This window comes from Otolemur garnettii, unplaced genomic scaffold, assembly GCF_000181295.1.
Source record: "Otolemur garnettii isolate 467f Iridium unplaced genomic scaffold, OtoGar3 scaffold00002, whole genome shotgun sequence".
Classification (NCBI taxonomy): Eukaryota; Metazoa; Chordata; class Mammalia; order Primates; family Galagidae; genus Otolemur; species Otolemur garnettii.
In genome coordinates this window covers 12,122,511-12,134,349 of record NW_003852397.1, presented here as the reverse complement: position 1 = coordinate 12,134,349, position 11,839 = coordinate 12,122,511, and the positions used below count along the sequence as shown (strand labels likewise).

The 11,839-nt window shown below is 36.8% G+C and overlaps 1 protein-coding gene across 1 annotated transcript in view; it reads right to left on the bottom strand.

The window, feature by feature from the left end:
• NT5DC1 (5'-nucleotidase domain containing 1) overlaps positions 1-11,839 on the bottom strand; it is a 132,984-nt gene that overhangs the window by 92,506 nt on the left and 28,639 nt on the right. The window lies entirely within an intron of this gene.

Below are 11,839 nucleotides of genomic sequence, written 5' to 3'. Positions count from 1 at the left end.
ATACCTAATAAAGGAATTGTAGGATCGAATGGCAGGTCAATTTTTAGTTCTCTAAGTGTTCTCCAGATGTCTTTCCAAAGGGAACGTATTAGGTTGCATTCTCACCAGCAGTGTGTAAGTGTTCCCTTTTCTCCACATCCACAACAACAACTCTGGTTTTGGGATTTTGTGATATGGGTTAATCTTACTGGAGTTAGGTGATATCTCAAAGTAGTTTTGCTTTGCATTTCTCTAATGATTAAGGATAGTGAGCAGGCCCCACGCCTATCTTCTTTGGTGAAATTTCTCTTCAAGTCCTTTGCCCACCCTGTGATGGGATCACTTTTTTTTTTTTTTTTGTTAATGCATTTGAGTTCTCTGTGGATTCTATTTATTAAACCTTTGTCAGAGACATAGCTTGCAAATATTTTCTCCCACTCTGAGGGTTGTATGCATGCTTTACTTAGTGTGTTCTTGGCTGTGCAGAAGCTGTTTAGTTTGATCAGGTCCCAATAGTGTATTTTTGATGTTGCTTCAATTGCCCGTGGGGTCCGTCTCATAAAAAATTCGCCCAGGCCGATTTCTTCAAGTGTTTTCCATGCACTTTCTTCTAGTATCTTTATGGTTTCGTGTCTTAAGTTTAAGTCCTTAATCCAGTCAGAATCTATCTTAGTTAATGGCGAAAGGTGTGGATCCAGTTTCAGTCTTCTACAGGTCACTAGCCAGTTCATCCAGCACCATTTGTTAAATAGGGAATCTTTTCCCCATTCAATGTTTTTAATTGGTTTATCAAAGATGAGGTAACAGTAGGTAGCTGGATTCCTCTGTTGGCTTTCTATTCTGTTCCATACATCTACCTCTTTGTTTTTGTGCCAATACCACGCTGTTTTAAGCACTATTGATTTATAGTATAGTCTGAGGTCAGGTAGAGTGATTCCTCCTGCTTTGTTTTTATTCCTGAGTAATGTCTTGACTATTTGAGGTCTTTTCTGATTTCATATAAAGCGAAGTATTATTTTCTCAAGACCTTTAAAGTATGACAGTGGGGCTTTAATGGGGATTGCATTAAAATTGTATATTGCTTTGGGTAATATGGACATTTTAACAATGTTGATTCTTCCTAGCCATGAGCAAGGTCTATTTTTCCACTTGTTAACATTTTCGGCTGTTTCTTTTCTTAGAGTTTCATAGTTCTCTTTATAGAGATCTTTCACATCCTTTTTTAAATATACTCCCAAATATTTCATCTTCTTTGGCACTACTTTAAATGGGATAGAGTCCTTGACTGTTTTTTCAGCTTGGCTGTTGTTGGTATATATAAAGGCTACAGATTTATGAGTGTTGATTTTGTATCCTGATACGCCACTGTATTCCTTGATCACTTCTAAGAGTTTTTTAGTTAAATCCCTGGTGTTCTCCAGATATACAATCATATCATCTGCGAAAAGTGAAAGTTTAATCTCTTCTGTTCCCATATGGATACCCTTAATCGCCTTTTCTTCCCGAATTGCAATAGCTAGAACTTTCATTACAATGTTAAATAGCAATGCGGACAATGGGCAACCTTGCCTGGTTCCTGATCTGAGTGGAAATTTCGATTTAACGCCATTGATTACAATACTGGCTGTGGGTTTACTATAGATGGCCTCTATCAACTTGAGAAATGTCCCTTCTATACCAATTTTCTTAAGTGTTCTGATCATGAAGGGATGCTGGATATTATTAAAAGTTTTTTCTGCATCAATGGAGAGAATCATATGGTCTTTGTTTTTTGATTTGTTTATGTGATAGATTACATTTATAGATTTCCGTATGTTGAAACATACTTGAGACTCTGGGATAAAACCCACTTGGTCATGGTGTATAATTTTTTTGATGTGTTGCTGGATTCTGTTTGTTAGGATCTTGTTGAATATTTTCGCATCAATATTCATTAGTGATATTGGTCTATAATTTTCTTTTCTTGTTGGGTCTTTTCCTGGTTTGGGAATCAAGGTGATGTTTGCTTCATAGAATGTGTGGGTAGTATTCTGTCTTTTTCAATGTTTTGGAAAAGGTTGAACAATATAGGTACTAGTTCCTCTTTAAAGGTTTGGTAGAATTCTGATGTGAAGCCATTTGGTCCTGGGCTTTTCTTTTTGGGGAGATTTTGTATAGCTGATGCTATTCCAGAACTTGATATAGGCCTGTTCAACATTTCCACTTCATTCTGGCTAAGTTTTTGGAGATGACATTCTTCCAAGTATTGGTCAATTTTTTTCAGATTTTCATATTTCTGGGAATAAAGTTTCTTGTAATATTCATTGAGGATTTGTTGAATTTCTAGCGGGTCTGTTGTTATTTCATCTTTACTGTTTCTGATTGATGAGTTTAGAGATTTTACTCTTTTTTTCTTGGTTAGGTTGGCCAAAGGTTTATCTATTTTATTAACCTTTTCAAAAAAACAACTTTTTGATTTATTGATCTGTTCTATAATCCTTTTATTTTCTATTTCATTTAATTCTGCTGGATTTGGGATTGGACTGTTCTTCCTTTTCCAGTTGCTTGAGATGTCCCATTAAGTTGTTAACTTCCTCTCTTTCCGTTCTCTTGAGGAAGGCTTGCAGAGCTATGAATTTCCCTCTTAGGACTGCCTTTGCAGTATCCCAGAGGTTCTGACAACTCGTGTCTTCATTGTCATTTTGTTCTAAAAATTTGGTAATTTCCTTCTTGATCTCGTCTCTGACCCATCTGTCATTCAGCATAAGGTTATTTAGCTTCCATGTTTTTGTATGAGTCTGCAGATTCCTGTTGTTATGAGTTCAACTTTTATTCCATGATGGTCTGAGAAGATGCATGGAATAATTTCTATTCTTTTAAATTTACTTAGTTTAGACTTATGGCCTAAGATCTGATCAATTTTGGAGTATGTTCCATGGACTGAAGAGTAAAATGTGTATTCAGATTTGTTTGGATGAAATGTTCTATATATGTCAGTTAGGTCCAAAAGATGAACAGTTAAATTTAAATCTAAAATTTCCTTGCTAAGCTTCTTATTGGAGGATCGATCTGACACTGCCAAAGGAGTGTTAAAATCTCCGACTATGATAGAGCTGAGTTAATATGTTTCTAATACATTAAAGAGTTGACTGAATCAATGTACCAACAAGTAAATGAGGTCTGGATGAATAAAAAGTTCTGCAAAATGAATCACCGTATCTAGGTAGTTACTGTTGCTCTGAAACTGCACAGTTCCAGGTTCTAAGACTTAAAGAAACACCTCTAAATTCCCTAGAGTCTGGGCTTCTCTTTTTCCTTTTCTTTCTATCTCAGGCTCCAAACTGTACCCTATCCTCTTACACCTATGCTGCCTACCTTGAGAAATATTGTCTTTGGAAAATCCAATTCTGAAATTTTAACTAACTAGCCAAAAGAACTATTTAAGGTAAACAGTCACTAGAAAAGTAGACAAAGTTAGTTTCTTTTGTGAAAACTGCTTCAGGAAGCAGATGTTGACACTGGGACCTCTATAAGAGTTTGAGTTAATTTCAGGTAAGACACGGGCTGGAATCACCCAGATTCAATCTAGCACCATGCAAAAGCCCCACCCCTGGGTGCCCACTAGTGTGAAGCAAACCATTTACACTCAAGATCTTAGTTTCTTCACTCAGCAATATTTATGAGGTCCATGCTTTGGACCAGGGCACTATTTGTATACAGCAGATTTTCAATGATAAATAGCCAATAGTCCTCGAGTTATGTCCAGGATAGAGTATACAGTGTGATGAGAGAGAGCACCATCTTATGATCAGGAAAACAGAATCACACAGACACTAACAGCCAGAGCAGAGGCTGTAAGAGGCTTCCGTGTTTGGTGTCTGTCTCCTCCATGAGTCAGCTCCTGCTGCATGTTCCCAGCCCCAACCTAGTGGGTAGTACAAAGTAGAGAGTCAGATGCAGCCTGGCAATCATTTGAGAGAGCGGCACTATAAAGAGATTCCAGTTTAATGTCAGAGATACTTACTTCTTTGATACCAGCATGGTCATCATCACTATTCACATTTACTGAGCACTGCCAGGCACTGTTCTGCTACCTCACACATATCTTATTTTACCTCCTAAAGTTCCTAACAAATAAAAATATAAAGAGAAAAAGAGAAAGCAAGAGAAGGTCATAGGCTGTCTACATTTCAGCCCTACTGGCATCAGAAATGGTAAGAGTTATTTTTAACTCATAAATGTTTAAATAAGAATTTTAGCACTAAAAATGTCCTGGTTGGGGGGACACCACTATTTGTGGTCACTGTATATAATGTTGTATACATTTTATTTTCTACATTTTTTCTAAACAGCAATTATCTTTTCAAATGTGAAGGAATGATGAAAGTAAACAAGGAGGAAACCTGGGTACAAAATGGCCAGGTGACCTGCTCAGGCCAACTGGTGGGCAGGAGGCAGGAGCCATGGAGGGAAGGAAAGTACTCCATATCCTTCCACTGTCAGGGGTGGAGGTCTATGGGCCAGCAGACAAAATCTTTTGCTCAAAGGGTAAGCAGGCAGTATTACCTACACTGAAAACTCCAGGATGTATTTTAATTGCTAATACTGATAAGTTACATACCTGCATAAGGATCAGTCTTGGTGGCCCATGTGTCACCCAAACCCTACAGGTACTCAGCTGCTTGAGAGGGACTTCATACCCTATAGCTGCTTTGTACACTACAGGTGGTAAATACAAAGTTGTTCTGAAATACTACCTATGACAGTAAACTGGGGAAGAAAAAGATTTAAAGCAAAAGTGTCACCCTATGACTGCCCCAACAAACACTTTTAAGTCTCTATCTCTGTGGTCTCTAAACCCCCGGGCTACGGACTCATACTGGTCTTTGGCTGCACAGTAGGAAGTGAGCAGCAGGAGAGGGAGCAAATCTTCATCTCTATTCACAGCCACCCCCCATCACTCACATCACAGTTTGAGCCCCGCCTCTTGTGACATCAGCAGCGACATCAGATTCTCATAGGAGCACAAACCCTACTATAAACTGCACATGTGAGGGATCTTGGTTGTACATTCCTTATGAGAATCTGAGAATCTAATGCTCTCCACCCCAGCCCCATGTCAGTTCATGGAAAACCTGTCTTTGATTAAACTGTCCCTGGTGCCAAAAATTGGGGGACTGCTGCTATCTAATTTCTCCTTTCAACTTAGCAGAAACTACATGCGAAAGCTGAACATGTGAGTAGGAACATGTTAGAATGACTAGAAGCCACTGGGAGGCCAAGATCCTTGACAATCTTAGGTCTAGGAGCCAAGATGTTCTGTATTTTTAATTCAGCCAGGTAACTATGGAAAGAAGGTGATGTCATTAAGTGCTTGGGCACACCACTATGAGCTCCTTAAGTAATGTAGTAATCGATACACAATACAAAATAGAATATAAACCCCTTGTTCAAACCTTCTAAATGACTCTTATTTTCTTGAACTGACCTGATGTTTCAGGGATTCTTCACAAACACCTGTTTTTAATGCATGAATTTCTCTTTTCAAGCCCTCAGCAGGTATCTATCCACTAAACCACATTAGGCTATTTACACAAATAGAGCATTTTTTGCTTCTGGGCTTACAATAGCACTTATGAATGTCCTTTCAAAATTTTTCTCAAGAGAAATGAGGTAAAGCATAGTGGTGTAAGAAGCTGTGGGTCTTGACGTGACCTGACTAAACTTCTGGGCACTCTTTCCATTTCCACTGCTAAAAAGATGAAGGGTCAGAGGAACAGGGAAGTCAGTATCCTGCTGGGCAAGGGATGAACAGTGAGCTCGGTCGGTGTTTCCCCTCAATGGGCTCTCTCAGCTGTAACAGCATGTCACTTCAGAAATCAGACCCAACCAAACAGTAGGTTTGGTAGAGACGTGCACAACAGAGAAACTAATTCTTCCTCTGGAGAATAATGCGATTGCTGTAGATGACCTTTAATGCCCCTTACAGCTCTGAGTGTTATAAAAGAACAATAATACTCTGAATCAAAACTTTATGTATCTTAAGAGAAAATTTTGCAAGTAAAAAAGACCCTATAAGCAAACTAACAGAAACAAATAACAAACTGGGAAAAATATGTGCAAATTGTATCATGGCATGAAGGTTTAACTTCCTAAGCGATAGAAGGCTTACAGAACAAGTGAGCTGGAGATATAGTCTAACCACACTCTTAGATGAATGAAAATTACTTCTAGACTGAGGTCCCAATTTTCACCAAGATGGGCAAAAATCTAAAAGTTCAATAAAATCTAAACAACATAGCTTATTGGTGAGCCTATCAGGAAACAGACATTCTCACACATTGCTGGTAGAAATGCAAAATGATCTAACACCTATGGAGGGCAATTTAATTCAATGTAGTAAAATTACATTCTGACCCAAGAATCCCAACTGTAAGAATCTCTCCCAAAGATATTCAGGTAAAAGATATATATATATACACACTAAGTTATTCACCACAAAGTATTTCTAATGATGAAAGACAGGAAATAACATGGGTGTCTATCAAACAGGGGAATAGTTGAAAAAACTGGTACATCCACACAATGGAGTACTATAAAGCAGTAAAAATGAACGCAGTCCATCTTTACATAAAATTATATTTCAGTGATCTCAATAAAGCCTGTAACATCAAAAAGGGGTAAAATAAAGAAGGGTCTTCTGTGTACTATGATGCTATTTACCTAAGAAATGAGGAAAAGTTACAAATATATGTACTTTTTAAACAACAAAGGATAACTCAAGTGTTTTCTAAAACATAGCCACTTATAGAAGGAAGGTAATACAAAGGGTGGCTAGGTCAGTAATAGATGCTCAATTTCTCTAACGTCCTGGTCTTATAAATTTGAGTGGGAAAATATTCAGTGTATACTGGAGATGGCTCTTGGTAACTGTTCAGATATTAACATTTTGTGAGTGGGTTGTCTTTACCCTGAAATTGGCCATGGTGGTAGTATTTATACATGGTAATTGGCAAACATATCTTCCCCCACCCTAGTTGTTAGACATTTATTAGCACACCACATAAAACGTATTTTAGGAAAGTGTTAAAAAATTAAATTTAAAAAGAACATTCTTAAAAACTGAAATCAAATCAAAATAAATCTAATAGTGAATTGAGTGGGTAGTGTTACTGCACTGAAACGAACCATGTCAAGTGGCTTTAAAGCACGATAATTTGGCTATATAGATATCAAAAAAAAAAAACTACAAAAATAATCAATCTCATGGTTTAACTGTTTTCAATATTGTGGTGTGCTCACTGAGACTGTTATTCTGAGAAACTGAGAGTCATGGAATAAAGAAATGAATAACTATATTGCTAGGATTTTCAGCTTGGGACAAGGGGCTATGAATACAAGTTTGAGGTCATTAAGTAAACACCCTGTGGTCCTGAAAGTGATCTGCATATATCAGTATGAAGTTAAGATGTCTTTTTATACTTAATTAACATTACACACATGAATCCTCAGCTCTGTTCACTGGAAAAGACTAGAGACAATGACCAACGCAGTAGCAAAGTACACTCCTGGGACACAGACATCCAGACACACAGATCGTGGTTTCTCACCTTTATTTACCACAAAAGTAACCAGGACTCTGTGAACAAATGTCTTAACAGAGACCTGGGCCAGGAAAAGTACAAAATACTAGAAAGAAAGAAGCTATAAACAAACTACTGGGATCATGACAGAAAGCACTTAGTTAGGAGCCAACCTGAGTAACCTCTCAGTGGCCAAAGGTGGGGAAGCAAATCTTAGCAATAATAAGTTTAATAACTATCATAGATTAAAACACACAAGACACTTGAAATCTGTAAGTTTACACTGATACTCAAACACACTCAAACACATCACTGGACCACCTCTGGAAGACTCCAGGAAGCAAGCTAATTGTTTTCAATGCTGGTAAAGGCATTAACCCTTCTTTTTTCTCTATCTTTTCCTATACACCCTGTATCTCAGGATAATAAAATAGTTGATGAAGGAATATTTTTCTTTATAGAAATATCCTAGCAAATAAATAAAGGAAGAATGATAAAATTACAATTTCACATTTTGTAACCAACAATGAAATAATGAATCTAGTTAAGTACAAATGCCTAGTAGCACCAGACACCAGCAATGAAGGGTCTTCTGATAGAAATATACCACACTGCTCTCTATAAAGCATTCTTGTCAAAGAAGTATCTTATGCATGTGTGTGAATGTGTGCATTCTGAACCTGAATCAGATCAAAATTCTAGCTCTAACTACCAGTCTGCTGAGGAGCAAGTGACAATAAATCGCAGATTGTAGAATTTGCACAGGATAAATGATCCAATTTTTCAACAAATAAACAGCAAGGAAGGAAAAAAATATACACATAAGAAACCTAGAGTAACAGGTGTCTTTGATCTGTGCTGCTATAGCAGAATACCTAAAGCAGCACAGAACAAAGACACCTACACCTGTTAGTCTAGGCAACAGGGTACAGTATACGATTCGGTATTCTGTTATAGCAGCACAGAACAAAGATACCTGTTACTCTAGGTAACAGGGTTATGTATAGCTTTATTTGGTTCTGCAGACTGAGAAGTCCATAATCTTGGCACTAAAACCTGGCAAGGGCCTTCCAGATGTGTCATCTGTCCATGGCCGAAGGCAGAAGTCCCAAAGAGGGCAAAAGTGAGCAAGAGGGCAAGCTAGCTTTTATAACAAGTCCACTCTCATCATAACTAACCAATTTCCATAATAACATCATTAATGCAAACATGAGAGCAGAGCTCTCACAACCAAATCACCATTTAAATGTCCCACCTCCCAACACTTTGCATTGGGGATTAAGTTTATTTCTTTTTCTTTTTCTTCTTCGAGAGTCTCACTATGTCACCCTGGGTCAAGTGCCGTGGCATCACAGCTCATGGCAACCTCAAACTCTTGGGCTTAAGCAATTCTCTTTCCTCAGTCTCCCAAGTATCTGGAACTACAGGTGCCCACCACAATGCCCAGCTATTTTTTGGTTGTAGTTGTCATCATTGTTTGGCGGGCCCAGCTGGATCCAAACCTGCCAGCTCTGTTGTATGTGGCTGGCGTACCAGCCACTGAGCTACAGCCTCCAAGTCAGGGATTAAGTTTGTAATACATGAACGCTAGGGGACATGTTCAAACCACAGCAACAGGACATATCAATTAATGGCCATTCATGAACCTAATTTGAACAAACAATAAATCAATCAATTAAAAATATGTATGATATGTCTGTGATCACCTGGGAAGGTTTTTCTAAATTGAGTCTCTGAACTACCATTATCTTCAAAGATTGAAGGAATTGTGTCATACCCCTCAGGACTGCAGCAGTGGGGAAAAGAAGTTGAGAATTGCTGTGTAAATACCTTAAAGACAAGGACTATACATTATCAGCCTAGTATTTATGTAAATGCCTATACTTCAAAGGTACTTAAGAAATATCTTTGGTGAATCAATGATGACCCAGGACTATATCAATAAATAGGCAAGCTTAATAATAGCTAATTGCTAGATGTGCAAAAAATGTCATTAATATTTGATATTTTCTTTAAAAAAATCTCTTAGGTTACTGGGTTTAAAGAGCATAGTTTTGTGCTGTCAGTGGAATATTTTCCTTTACGAAGTCACTGATCAGTCACTTCAAACAGCTACAAGTAAACATCTAGAATAAAAATAGTTTTAAATTGGGTGGGGTGTGGCTATCAAATATTCTGATTCTACAATCTGTCTTGGATGAGACAGTGCTTCTTATGTAACTAACAAAGCAAACAGCAGTCAGATTCCTTGTGCTAAAATATGTACACTATTTGCAAAAGGGGGTGAACATCCAAGGTTTATCCAATTAAGACACCACCTTTTCCAAAACTTAAGGGGAATAGATAATGACAAATACTCACATATATTTATACACCCCCAAAAGAAGGCAGGCATACAACCACCTGGTATGGATTTTTTGTGTTTTGGGCTCTAACAGTACTGAAAGAAGCCAAGCCTACCATCTAACCCCGAAAGCAGCAGAATACCTCAGCATGATAATAATTTAATTTTAAAAGTTGGCAACAGCTTAGAAATCACCTAACCCAAACTTTTCATCGTGCTGATGAAAAAAGAGAAGAAGCTCTGAATATTGCTGCAATAGCCACAGATGAACAAATGGTCTACACAAATGCATTAGTGCTAGGTACAGAGAACTGAGAATTAATCTTCTGAATGTTCTCATAAATAACTCATATATAACTCCTAAATAAATGCATAGGAGTATACATGTATATGTATGTGACTACTAAAATGCGTGTTTCTAAAAATTCCTTTCAAAGCAAATTCAACTAGTATTCAAAAGCATCCATAATGTCATCTCATCTACTTTTTCAAAATCTTATCCAAATCAACCATAAGGAAATGGAAGTCCGCTGTTCTCTCTCTTACATCTTTTGTGGTCTCTTACAGATAACAGCAGAGCACATACAGGGTCCGGAAAAAGTTGTGCCCTTATGTGCTTGAGTGTGATATTGTTGTGTTACCAAATCACGTGTTTATGATTCTGTAATAAAAGACTGATATAGATAATTGGCTCACAAAAGGAGCCATTATTAGTAATTCGCATTGTTTGCATATGTAATTCTGTAACATAACAATGTCACACTTGTGCACAAAAGAGAATTACTTCTGGAAGGCACAGCATTATAATTATAAAAGCTATTCCATATATAATTTCCAAATGATGAAACGATTACAATATAAACTTTCCAATTCTCCCGTTAATCTGAACTGATATAAAAGGCATATTTTTCAAGTATGGGTGGTATGTAGAGAGATACATGACTCTGTAGATTTTTAAATGTGACCATTAACAAAAGGCTTAAAAGTAAGAGGAGAAAAAGCGACACTGAGATTAGTTATATGAGGCTTATTATACAAACCCAGAAAACTGCCTATAAAGAGAAAGAAAAAGAAAAAGGGCAAGCCTTTATATCATTCACCAAACATTCAATTATTGATTAATAATCAATCTATACTACTTTAAATCTATGGAGATACAAAAATGATATCTGCATGCTCATGTGTGGGATTCTCATTCTCAACCAGTTTACCTGTATAGTCAATTTGATTTAGATTTGCAATTATGAAATTAAGTAACAAAACTTGGGCTCTCAACATCCTGCACTCATTAGATTTTTTATAGGATCTTGAAAACTAATTTTAAAATTCTCCTCATATTGTTAAAGAGAACCTAACTACTGAAACTGACAATATTAACATTTACTTCCACCTTTGGGGAAATTTTTTTCTAATTGGGATGATTCAAGATCCCCAAAGCAAACTGCAAAGTAATCCCAATATTTTTTAAAGCTGAAAGCAATGTTTTCAGAAAAACATTTTTTCTTCTGAAGTTAACACAGCAATCTTATGTAAATAAACATGAGATTTATCAAGTTAAGGAATTTTTGCAGACTCTATTGCAACTCTAAAGTAAAATCAAAATTTAAGCAAGAAAATCTGCAGCCATTCACAGTATGTGAATAAAGAATTAAATCCTTCAGGGTACTACCAAATTCACAGATGTCCTGCCTCTGTCTGAAAAACTTAAAATATTTAATGTGCAAAAATTTTAAATATTTAATATGCTAAATCATACTTTAAATTTCTCTTACTAACATCTGAAGGCTTACACTAAAATTCTGATGTGCAAATGGCATACCTACATTTTCACCATTTTGATTCTTTCAAGATTAAAAATAAGACTTGGGATTAAGTTATTTTCATCAAGATTTAGAAACATTAATGGACACATTAATGGCTTTAGATAATAATTGAAGTATTTAGATGATGGTTT